The 13,266-nt window shown below is 46.6% G+C and overlaps 1 long non-coding RNA gene across 1 annotated transcript in view; it reads right to left on the bottom strand.

Moving 5' to 3' along the window:
- Positions 1 to 4,004: 4,004 nt before the first annotated feature.
- The window catches only part of LOC142246073 (uncharacterized), a 315,969-nt gene continuing 306,707 nt past the window's right edge, over positions 4,005 to 13,266 (bottom strand). Inside the window, exon 3 of the long non-coding RNA XR_012724862.1 lies at positions 4,005 to 4,168. This is a non-coding gene — a long non-coding RNA (uncharacterized LOC142246073). The remainder of the gene's footprint in view (positions 4,169 to 13,266) is intronic.

Below are 13,266 nucleotides of genomic sequence, written 5' to 3'. Positions count from 1 at the left end.
TGAGCGGCGATGACGACATTATTAGCGTCACCATACCGCTTCTCTGCCTTCTAAAATGGTCTCTGCTCAAAAAACAACCATGATGCATTGCAGGCGGAGCGCGATGAGTTTGAGCAAGAAACAGTAGTGGGTGTGGGTGATGATAACACACAGCCCAGCCTTGTCTCATCACAACGTGCAGTGGAGGACTATGACGAGGAGGAGGATGAAGACATGGAGCAACTCTCTGGCCAAATTGAGGATATGACATGCAGTCATATCCTCGGTTCAGCGTGGCTGGCCAGAGGACAGGGTAGATGATGAGGAGGAGGAGGAGGAGGACAGCATGTTCAGTCATCGTGTTGGTCAGGATACTGAAGTGATGGCTGTTAAGAGTCTGGCACACATGGCTGACTTTATGGTAAGCTGCCTGTCTCGTGACCCTCGCGTTAAGAACATCTTGGCCGACAATCATTACTGGTTGGTAACACTGTTAGACCCACGCTAAAAGGAGAACTTTATGTCTCTTATTCCCGAGGCGGAGAGGTCAGGCAAAATGCAGCAGTTCCAGAAGGCCATAGTCACGGAAGTAGGCAAAGCATTCCCCTCACAAAACGCTAGCGGCATAGGTCATGAATCAGTGGACAACCGAGGCGTACAGCCGAGAGAGGCACAAGTCCAATCCGCCAGAGGTAGGGGAACAGTCTTTAAGATGTGGGACAGTTTTCTCAGCCCCTCACGTACCACAGCCCCTGAGGTGCGGGGTAGTGCCACAAGAAATCCTAAGTTTGCCCAGATGCTGAAGGAGTACCTTGCAGATCGAACAACTGTACTCCGACATTCCTCTGTGCCTTACAATTATTGGGTATCCAAGCTGGACACGTGACATGAATTGGCTCTCTACGCCTTGGAAGTCCTGGCCTGCCCTGCTGCTAGTGTTTTGTCAGAGCGTGTTTTTAGTGCCGCAGGTGGAATCATTACAGATAAACGCACCCGCCTGTCAACTGAAAATGCTGACAGGCTGACTCTGATCAAGATGAACAAGGGTTGGATTGGGCCAGACTTCACCACACCACCAGCAAATGACAGCGGAATTTAAAGTTTGCCATGTACCTCCACTCACCCATGGGTACACACTTCTGGACTTTGGATAATCGCTGGACTGCTCCTCCTTCTCCTCATGCGCCACCATGATGATGACCGTTACAAATTGCAATACTTAGGCCTTTGTTTCAGGTATACCCCCAGTGGTAAATTTTTTCGCCCATTCTTTGCAGAATGGACATTACAACGACAGGAGACCCGCTCCTTTGCAATGGGAACAATGTTTTGAGGCCCTCATGCACGTCTCTACCCAGGGACAACGTGGAGCCTCCCAACTTTTGGCTGCCCTGCCTAAGGGCTATACTACAATAGACCCACTTCCTTCCAATGGGCACTTCAGGTTTACAGGCCCTCATGCACGTCTCTACCCAGGGACAACGTGGAGCCTCCCAATTTTTGGCTGCCCTGCCTAAGGGCTATACTACAATAGACCCACTTCCTTCCAATGGGCACTTCAGGTTTACAGGCCCTCATGCACGTCTCTATCCAGGGACAACGTGGAGCCTCCCAATTTTTGGCTGCCCTGCCTAAGGGCTATACTACAATAGACCCACTTCCTTACAATGGGCACTTCATGTTTACAGGCCATCATGCACGTCTCTATCCAGGGACAATATGGAGCCTGACGCTGCCACCAACTGCAACACACGTGCTGTTTTTAAATGCAAGCACGGACGCAATAAGAACCTAACTGGTTTTTAGGAGCGACAATTACTGAGAAGTCTGACACTATCAGACACTGCTGACTGACGTGTATTATACACTAGACTTGTGCGTTATATAATAGTTTGTGCAAAACGCGCACCTGTCCCCTGCCACCGACTGCCACACACGTGCTGTTTTTAAATGCAAGCACGGACGCAATAAGAACCTAACTGGTTTTTAGGAGCGACAATTACTGAGAAGTCTGACACTATCAGACACTGCTGACTGACGTGTATTATTATACACTAGACTTGTGCGTTATATAATAGTTTGTGCAAAACGCGCACCTGTCCCCTGCCACCGACTGCCACACACGTGCTGTTTTTAAATGCAAGCACGGACGCAATAAGAACCTAACTGGTTTTTAGGAGCGACAATTACTGAGAAGTCTGACACTATCAGACACTGCTGACTGACGTGTATTATACACTAGACTTGTGCGTTATATAATAGTTTGTGCAAAACGCGCACCTGTCCCCTGCCACCGACTGCCACACACGTGCTGTTTTTAAATGCAAGCACGGACGCAATAAGAACCTAACTGGTTTTTAGGAGCGACAATTACTGAGAAGTCTGACACTATCAGACACTGCTGACTGACGTGTATTATACACTAGACTTGTGCGTTATATAATAGTTTGTGCAAAACGCGCACCTGTACGCTGCCACCGACTGCCACACACGTGCTGTTTTTAAATGCAAGCACGGACGCAATAAGAACCTAACTGGTTTTTAGGAGCGACAATTACTGAGAAGTCTGACACTATCAGACACTGCTGACTGACGTGTATTATACACTAGACTTGTGCGTTATATAATAGTTTGTGCAAAACGCGCACCTGTACGCTGCCACCGACTGCCACACACGTGCTGTTTTTAAATGCAAGCACGGACGCAATAAGAACCTAACTGGTTTTTAGGAGCGACAATTACTGAGAAGTCTGACACTATCTGGACTGTTTTACACTGTGTACACCAGCCCCAGATATGATGAAGGCTGGTATACGGTCACCACTAGGAATGGCTATATACCCTGCCTGCCTGCCTGTATACTGCTACAATAGTCCTGACAAGGACTCTTCTGGTCACTAGCCTGTATTCCGACCTGGCTATACCCTGCCTGTATATAGCAACAATAGTCCTGAGAAGGACTCTGCTACTGTACTCCGACCTGGCTATACCCTGCCTGCCTGTATACAACTAGAATAGTCCTGAGAAGGACTTCTGGTCACACTGTTTGCAGCCCTGCTCCGGAACTAACTATAAAGGGCCGCAAAGCTTTCCCTGAATCAGCGACACTCTCCCTACACTGAATGTCTGAATAGCTGTGAGCAGAGCACAGCGCGCTGGCCGATATAAAGGCTCGGTCACGCTGTGCGGGCCGGCCAATCACTGCAATTCCACAACTAACAGGGCTGTGGCATTGCAGTGGTCTGCCAGCCAATCCCTGCATGAGGGCTGGCTCTCAAAAGAGCGCCAACATGCAGAAATGAAGACCACGAGTACAGCACGAGTATCGCGAGATTACTCGGTCCCCGCCGAGCAGCCCGAGTACAGCGATACTCGTGCGAGTACCGAGTAGTGACAAGCATGCTCGCTCATCACTAGTTTTGATCATTGCTATAAGCACATCATAAGTCCACGAGGGGGACCTTAGTGATACTCAAGTGTCAATTAAGCATTACAGAAATATCCCTAATCAGTCCAATAGTCAAGAGTCCTACAGTCAAGGTCCCTAAGGGCAACACTTCACCATAACCTTTGATTCTACTTTGGGATATAATTCTGAAATTGTTGCTGATTACCATATACAAGAGGAGGTTGTAATATTGTCAACCTGTAAACCCCTAGTCGACCCGACGCATTTCCCCTCCCAACAGGAGGTTCTTTAGGGGCCATTCAAAAACAGAATGAAAACGGTATACAAATGATACATATACTATACAAATTATCCTCAAGCTATATAGCAAGAATAAATATGGTTTATGTAGTATCCTCTGGCTATATCATATCCTCAAATTCCAACGTTGCCAGGTGATGCAGAATTTCATAAGATACCAATATAGATGTTATGAGACAACTTATTTAATTCTAGTTATGTTGGTTATCACCTCGCCTGGAATAAAGTTGCAGATTCAGAATGGATGACGATGTCACCTATTTATGACATGTCCATTCATAATTCCTTTCTAAGTAAATTCTGACAATGCAGAGGATGAACTAAGGTCGCCTCCAGGAGATAATTAATGACTATGTCCGGTCTAATCAATTTCTAAAACCCGCATAATGTATACAGCCTGTAGCCCGGGCTCCTTGTGATGTTTGGAGCGTTCCCAGTCTCTGTAGAACCACGTGGAGGCAGCGTTCACTCTGATATACCCTGGAAGAGATAAAGAGGAGGGCCTTATGAAAACATTTTTTTAACATTGGTAAGGAGTGGGTTTCTATGTGCAAAGGCTGAAACATTTACATTTACACACCCTGGAAAATTTAAGAGGGAGGGTTTCATCATTTCCCTCTTGATATGGTGGGGGAGAAGGGGAAAAGCAGAAGGACACACAAAAAAGAAGAAAACAAGAACATTTTAGTTGACTTCATATTCAACGGCTGTCCTCCAGGGGGGTTGAGAAATCTTGGCAAATCTAGGACTTGTTATTTTTGATAAGAATCAGCCTGTCAGTTATTATGCCCCTGGCATCACTAAAAACCCACTCTGAAAAAAAATGCAAGCGACAGGGCAGAGCAGCACCTTCAAGGTGTAGAGGAACAGTTTATGCCTTTTATCCAGCTTGGATACTCAACAGTTATACGGTACAGCGGAATATTGGTGGATGGTGGTATGGTCAGCCAGATATTCCACCATATTCCAAAACGTTTTCCTCCATGTCAGAGTACCCCGCACATCAGGGCCTGGGTGCTGGGAGGGTCTAATTAAACTGTCCAAGACCTTTGATAGTGTTGCCCTGCCTTTCATGGTACTGGTGTGTGCATCCTCGGCCTCCATCATTGTCATTTGGGATTTTTTTTACAATTCTTCAGCTATGGCCTTCCAGTATTGCACCATTTAAGTAACCCTCTCAGCCACAGGAAGGAGAAGTGGAATGTTCTCCTTTTAGCATGGGTCGTGAAGTGTGATGTCTGGTTAAAAACTCACCAAGTGTCAGAACTATATCTAACACTGTTCACAATCTACACAATTACACAATAATGCTTTTGTGATGCACAGAAAGGTTCGGGCGTCCACCAGCTGTGCTCATACTAGTAATCGGGCTTGCAGGAGTTAATTTCTGCTAACCTGTGGATTGTAACTTTGAGATCAGCTAGGGCTGCCCTAGTCGGATGGTCATTTTAGGCTCTCCTATCCCTAGTGATCCCATCAGACCCCGTGATTTGTGAACAACAATTTAATTGTTGTTGGTCAAAATGCACATAACGCAAGAGTTACAGGAAATGCCGCAAAACATAAAATCAGCCATGTGTTCCAGACTCCCAACAGAGAAGAGTTCCCTGTCCCCACAAGGTGGATGACTCTTGATCTCCTCCTCCCACTCCTTCTCCTGCTTCTCCTCTTTAAGCCATCCATGCTGAACAGAAAACATGAAACTGGTGTGGGTAGTACAATCTGTAGTGCAAGTGTGGCGCCCCTGAGTCTTTCGTCACCACAGAGGTACTGCACCTCAGCCAAAGGTGTTGTATCCCATCCTGAGTAAGAAGGGGGTCATCTACCGGTTCACAGACAAAGCCTGCACACACCAATTGTTAGGTCACACACCGGGACAGGGTTTAAGGCAGGAACCCCATTAATACTGAGGAGCAGCGACCAGTATACCTGGTTATGGGGCCTTAAGTCCCATTCACTATCCTGGAGGGGTGGAGCCTGGCAGAGGGGAGTGTAGGAGGAGTCAGTGGGATAGTTAGGAAAACCGGTTAGTTCAAGTTTGAACGAGGCAGTCTGTCAGAGAAGGCTCATTGAGGGGTGCACTGGTACTCACCTTTGACCTGCTTGGGATCGGCGGAGGTCCGAAACAGTGAATCCCTGCTAGAGTTGAGCGATGTTTGAGTTGAACGGTTCACCAATTTCAAGTTCGAGTGATTTTGGGGGGTGTTCGAATCGTTCGACGAACTCGAAAGATTTGCTAAAAGTTCGGCAGTTCAAATTACCGTTCGAGAACGGTTCGATCACCAAAAGCGTGGCTTTTCACAGTTAGTATGTGCGCACATTGTATATCTGCATGCGTCCTGCTTCCCCAGCACAATCCCTCTCCCTTTCCTACTCACCGATCATGGGCGCCTCGCTGCACGGCTGTCACAAATCTCCGGCGACTTTTCTTCTTTTGAAAATGGCTGCTGCTTCATTATTCAATCAGGTATTCCGTGCCTTCCCCACCCACCGGCGCCCATGATTGGTTACAGTCAGACACGCCCCCACGATGAGTGATAGCTGTCTCACTGCAACCAATCACAGCCACTGGTTGGCAAATCTATATCGTGCAGTAAAATAAATAAATAAATAATTAAAAAAAAAATGCGGTTCCTCCAATTTTGATACTAGCCAGGATAAAGTCACACGGCTGGAGGCTGGTATTGTCAGGATGGGGAGCGCCACGTTATGGAAAGCTCACCACCCTAACAATATCAGCAGGCAGCCGCCCGGAATTGCCGCATCCATTAGATGCGGCAGTCCCAGGATTCTACCCAGCTCATCTCAAATTGGCCTGGTGCAGTGGCAATCAAGGTAATAACGGGGTTAATCAAGACAAGCGTCTCCCCGAGACACCTTCCATGATTAACCTGTAAGTGAAAGTAAAGAAACATACACAGCGAAAAATCCATTATTTGGAATAAAAGACAAAAAAACACCTTATTTACCTCTTTATTAATCCCCAAACAACAATCCAGGTCCGAAGTAATCCACACGATGCTTTCACCTCTGCTACATGAAGATGACAGGGAGCCCTGTAGAACACGAGCACTCTATGTCCTCTCCACGATGCACCTGAAGTGACCTGCGCTGTCACCAGAGACTTCACTTTGCAATGCAGAGGTCAAGATGACCAAAACGTCCTATGTTTCTCATTAGAGGCAGTGGCTCAATGGTTAGAGCTATTGCCTAGGGAACATTAGTTCATGAGTTCAAGTCCCAGCTGCCCTGGTAAAGAATTTCAATTAAAAACTATAAATATTATTTATGTATAATTATAATTTAATTAAATTTAATTATGCAGTGAAGGGAGGAGCCGGACATCAGCTGTGAGCCGCGTCCACACCTCTAAAATCGGAGCAGTTCACAGAATAAGGCTCTCCTCTCTCTCTTCTCTTTCTCTTCTCTTTCTCTTCTCTCTCTCTTTCTCTCTCTTGTTCTCTCTCTCTCTTGTTCTCTCTCTCTCTTGTTCTCTATTTCTCTCTCTTTCTCTCTCTTTTTCTCTCTTTCTCTTTCTTTTGCTGTCTTTTTCTCTCTTTCTCCCTCTCCTCTCTCTCTTCTCTCTCTTCTCTCTCTCTGTCTTCTCTCTCTCTTCACTCTCTCTCTTCTCTCCTCTTCTCCCCTCTTCTCTCTCTCTCCTCTCTCTCTTCTCTCTCCTCTATCACTTCTCTCTTCTTCTCTCTCTTCTCTCGTATTCTCTCTCTCCTCTCTTCTCTCTCTCCTCTCTCTCTCCCTCGCTCTTCTCTTTTCTCTCTCTTTTCTCTCTGTCTTCTCTCTCTGTCTTCTCTCTCTCTTCTCTCTCTCCTCTCTCTTCTCTCTCTTCTCTCCTCTTCTCTCCTCTCCTCTTCTCTCCTCTCCTCTCTCTCTTCTCTCTCCTCTCTCTCTTCTCTCTCTTCTCTCTCTCTTTCTCTCTCTTGTTCTCTCTCTCTCTTGTTCTCTCTCTCTCTTGTTCTCTATTTCTCTCTCTTTCTCTCTCTTTTTCTCTCTTTCTCTTTCTTTTGCTGTCTTTTTCTCTCTTTCTCCCTCTCCTCTCTCTCTTCTCTCTCTTCTCTCTCTCTCTCTCCTCTCTCTCTTCACTCTCTCCCTTCTCTCCTTTTCTCCCCTCTTCTCTCTCTCCTCTCTCTCTCCCCTCTCTCTTCTCTCCTCTTCTCTCCTCTTCTCTCTCTCTTCTCTCTCTTCTCTCTCTCCTCTCTCTCTTCTCTCTCTCCTCTCTCTCTTCTCTCTCCTCTATCTCTTCTCTCCTCTTCTCTCTCTCTCTTCTCTCCTCTTCTCTATCTCCCCTCTTCTCTCTCTCTCTCTCCCTCGCTCCTCTCTTTTCTCTCTTTTCTCTCTCTTTTCTCTCTCCCTTTTTCTCTTCTCTTTTCTCTCTTTTCTCTCTCTTTTCTCTCTCTCAGACCTGGCGATGATCAGCTGATGTGGTCATCTGACGGGATCAGCTGACACTAAAAGTCGAGCGGTGAGGCCGGCTTTTTACCGACCGGCCGGCTAAACTATCAGCTGCTGCTGTCAGACAGGAGTCTGCACAGAAGTGTGTAGTTTTTTTTTCACTAATGCATCAGCTGATTGTATAAAAGCCGTTTATACAATCAGCTGCTGTGTCATGTTATTCAGGCCCTTTAACCTGACACATCATCTGATCGCTTTGCCTTCCAGCAAACCGATCAGATGATATTGGATGTGGATTAGACAGCTCGGGACCCTTGATCCAGGATTACTGCGGAGGGAGGTTCTTTATTTCAATAAAGATAAAGTCACTAATTGTGTTGTGTTTTATTTCTAATAAAAATATTTTTGTGTGTGCTGTGTTTTTTTTTATCTGTACTAGAAATTCATGGTGGCCATGTCTAATATTGGCGTGACACCATGAATTTCAGGCTTAGGGCCAGTTGATAATATACAGCTAACCCTAACTCCATTATTACTCAGAGAGCCACCCGTCACCAGGGCAGCTGGAAGAGTTGGATACAGCGCCAGAAGATGGCACTTCTATGAAAGCGCCATTTTCTGGGGCGGCTGCGGACTGCAATTCTCAGCAGGGGTGCCCAGAAAGCTTGGGCACCCTGCGCTGCGGATTCCAATCCTTAGCTGCCTAGTTGTACCTGGTTGGACACAAAAATTGGGCGAAGCCCTCGTCATTTTTTTTTTAATTATTTCATGAAATTCATGAAATAATAATAAAAAAAGGACTTCCCTATATTTTTGGTTCATAGACGGGTACAAATAGGTAGCTGGGGTTTGGGGGCAGCCCGTAGCTGCCTGCTGTACCTGGCTAGCATACAAAAATATGGCGAAGCCCACGTAATTTTTTTGGGGGGGGGCAAAAAACTCCTGCATACAGTCCTGGATGGAGTATGCTGAGCCTTGTAGTTCTGCATCTGCTGTCTGTATGGAGGAGAGCAGACAGCAGCTGTAGAACTACAAGGCTCAGCATGCTCAATTCACTAGTGTATGCAGGAAAGCAGACAGCAGCTGCAGAACTACAGGGCTCAGCATGCTACATTCACTAGTGTATGCAGGAGAGCAGACAGCAGCTGCAGAACTACAAGGCTCAGCATACTCCATCCAGGACTGGATGCAGGAGTTTTTTGCCCCCCCCAAAAAATGACGTGTGCTTCACCATATTTTTGTATGCTAGCCAAGTACAGCAGGCAGGTACGGCTACCCCCAACCCCCAGCTGCCTATTTATACCCGGCTGGGAACTAAAAACATAGGGAAGAACTTTTTTTAATTATTTCATGAATTTCATTAATTAATTAAAAAAAAAATTGACATGGACTTCGCCATATTTTTGTGTCCAGTTAGGTACAACTAGGCAGCTGGGGATTGGAATCCACAGCACAGGTTGGCCCGAGCTTTCTGGGCCCCTCTGCTGCGAATTGCAGTCCGCAGCCGCCCCAGAAAATGGTGCTTTCATGGAAGTGCCATCATCTGGCGCTGTATCCAACTCCTCCAGCAGTCCTGAAGCCGGGTGGCTTCCTGGGTAATGATGGGTTAATACTAGTTTTGTTTTACTAGCTAGTATTAAGCCAGAGATTCTTAATGTCAGGTAAGTTTGACCTGGCCATTAAGAATCTCCAATAAAGGGTTACAAAAAAAGACACCACACAGAGAAAAAATACTTTAATAGAAATAAATACACAGACAGTCTTAGAGACTCCACGTTTATTACTCCCTCTCATAATTCCACGATCCTGGTCTTCTGTCTTCTTTATCCTTCAACCCATGCAGCTCTGCTACATCAGACAGTACTGCATGGGAGGAAGATGCTGCTGCTCCCCGTGCAGTCTAATCACTCAGTGAGAGTGAGCAGATGCTGCGGGCTATAAGCGGTGACGTCACCGCTGCCACCATTGCTAAAGTAATCTGACAGGCGGTTACTACAGCAACGATGCTCCGATAACGTGATTCCAATCCCGGTGCCGCAATTCACTGGCTGTGGCAGCCAGTCCGTGCATGTGGGCTGACTCTGTAAAGAGCGCCCACATGCAGGAACGGGGAAGCCGACCATGTGCCAGAGCATCTCGCCGGTACACGGAGATGCACAAATGAGCACCGCGTACCAGAGACATGCACTGACAGGACCTAGCATGACATCTAGCCATGTGACTAGTCTGTAGCCAATGAGATAATACACACGTGACTGGTCACATGCTATTTTGATGTCACGGAAGGTTCTATCATCAGTGCTGGTTACCGGAGGACGCAGTGATTATCGGAAGGAAAAACGGCTGGAGACAGAGTGCAGGACGTGTCATGGGGAATTGTGAGTGTAATGGCAATGTTTATTAACTGTATGTGTACATGTATAATGTGTTTTCATGTGTTTGTATTTGCCTGCCATTGTTTTCAATGTGGTTTGAAGGGGTTTATCGAACATTCAACGAACGTTCGCCGAACGGAGCCTCCGGTCAACGAACCGAACCGAACTCGAACTCTAGGGGGTTGCTTATCTCTAATCCCTGCATACCACGGGTAACCGGTCAGCGCAACTGTAAGACTAACAGTGAGTAAAACATCTTGACTGCAAGCCCTGTGTCATCTGCTTTGTCCTGCACCCCATCAACATCCACCATAGACTTTGCAAATGGTTGCCTCGGGGTACCCGCTCCACCTGTGGGGAGCAGAAACACCTAAGCTGCCACAACACCAGCCCCGGGAGTCCCGTCCAGCAGCCGCGGCTACAAAGCCGCAATCCACAGGTGGCGTCACGAATCCTATGCAAACTTTATTACCATCTCCCCCATACCACCATAATAATTGACTCCACCAGGGTCACGGGTTCGGGCCCCGCCACCGCTGACTACCCCGGACTAGTCCGGCCCGACACCGAGTCTCCTAAGGCCCTGGGGCGGGCGTGTCACAGGCAACCATCAGTTGTTTCTTCTACTCCTCACTAGAGTTGAGCGCGGTTCGCGGTTCGAGGTTCTCCAGTTCTAAGCTCGAGTGATTTTGGGGGCTGTTCGAGATTGAACTAGAACTCGAGCTTTTTGCAAAACCTCGATAGTTCTAGATCCGTTCGAGAACGGTTCTAGCAGCAAAAAGCAGGGCTTTTTACAGCTAGTGTGCAGGAGCCATCGCTGGCAGCCTGCCAGAAGCTGGTAACCAAGATAAACATCGGGTATCCAACCAAAGCGCTTTGGTTAGTAACCCGATGTTTATCCTAGTTACGTGCAGGAAGCCCACACTTCCCCGCTCAGCTCACTCTGCCCCCTCCTGCCCGCGGCATGTACACACACACACACACACTCACACACACTCATACACACACACACATACACATACACACACACACACACATGGTCCCGCTCGGCTTACCTGCGGTGATGAAGTCCCACCATCCCGACCTCAGCGCTGTCACTGTCCTCCATGGCCGCCGCTTGTCACATCACCTCTCGCTTCCGACCCGAGACTGACTAGCGGTGACGTCACGGGCCTCTCGCGATACTTGGTGTGAAGGCGCCGGTCATTGAGCTCAGTGACAGGGGCTGTCGGCAGTGCTGGAGATCAGCGCAGGTAATGTACCTCGCTGACAGCAGCACTTGTCATCCCCTGCAGTGACCTGGGCTGACCCATTGATGTTAGCTCAGGTCACTGCATTGCTCTCCTAGCCAATGGGGAACATCCTGCTCTTCATTGACTGGGACAGTGTGGATCGTCATGGCAACCCCTTGGATTACACCAGACCTGGATTTGTTTTTCATTCTAATAAATTGGTTAAAGAGGGAATGTTTTGGGGAGTGTTTTTTCAAATAAAAATGTGTTTGTCGTCTATTTTTTTTTATTACTGACTGGGTTGGTGATGTCGGGTATCTGATAGACGCCTGACCTCACCAACCCCAGGGCTTGATGCCAGGTGACTTACACATCTGGTATTAACCCCATATATTACCCCGTTTGCCACCGCACCAGGGCGCGGGATGAGCTGGGGCGAAGCACCAGGATTGGCGCATCTAATGGGTGCGCCACTTCTGGGGTGGCTGCGGCCTGCTATTTTTAGGCTGGGGAGAGTCCAATAACCATTGACCTCCCTAGTCTGAGAATATCAGGCCCCAGCTGTCTGCTTTACCTCTGCTGGTGATCCAATTTTGGGGGGACCCCTACGTGTTTTTTTTAAAAATTATTTATTTAATTTAAAATAACAGCGTGGGGTGCCCTCAGTTTTGGATTACCAGCCAAGGTGAGGTTGCCAGCTGTGAACTGTAGGCTGCAGCCGTCTGCTTTACCCTAGTTGGCTACAAAACTAGGGGGAATCCTACGTCATTTTTTTTTTCATTTTTTTGGCTAAATACAAAGCCATGGTGCCACATGAAAGGCACCAAAGGGTGCTCCATTTTTTCTCCACTTTTTCTCCATTTTTTCTCCACTTTTTCTACATTTTTTCTCCACTTTTTCTACATTTTTTTCTCCATTTTTTCTCCACTTTTTCTTCACTTTTTCTCCACTTTTATCCATTTTTTCTCCATTTTTTCTCCACTTTTTCTCCACTTTTTCTCCACTTTTTCTCCACTTTTTCTCCATTTTTTTCTCCAGTTTTTCTCCACTTATTCTCCACTTTTTCTCCACTTTTTCTCCACTTTTTCTCCATTTTTTCTCCACTTTTTCTCCACTTTTTCTCCACTTTTTCTCCACTTTTTCTCCACTTTTTCTCCATTTTTTCTCCACTTTTTCTCCACTTTTTCTCCATTTTTTTCTCCATTTTTTCTCCACTTATTCTCCACTTTTTCTCCACTTTTTCTCCACTTTTTCTCCATTTTTTCTCCACTTTTTCTCCACTTTTTCTCCATTTTTTTCTCCATTTTTTCTCCACTTATTCTCCACTTTTTCTCCACTTTTTCTCCACTTTTTCTCCACTTTTTCTCCATTTTTTCTCCACTTTTTCTCCATTTTTTTCTCCATTTTTTCTCCACTTATTCTTTACTTTTTCTCCATTTTTTTCTCCATTTTTTTCTCCACTTATTCTCCACTTTTTCTCTACTTTTTCTCCACTTTTTCTACATTTTTTTCTCCATTTTTTTCTCCATTTTTTCTCCACTTTTTTTCCACTTTTTCTCCACTT

The sequence above is a fragment of the Anomaloglossus baeobatrachus genome, chromosome 7, assembly GCF_048569485.1.
Source record: "Anomaloglossus baeobatrachus isolate aAnoBae1 chromosome 7, aAnoBae1.hap1, whole genome shotgun sequence".
NCBI lineage: Eukaryota > Metazoa > Chordata > Amphibia > Anura > Aromobatidae > Anomaloglossus > Anomaloglossus baeobatrachus.
This window is presented reverse-complemented; position numbering and strand designations above follow the sequence as displayed.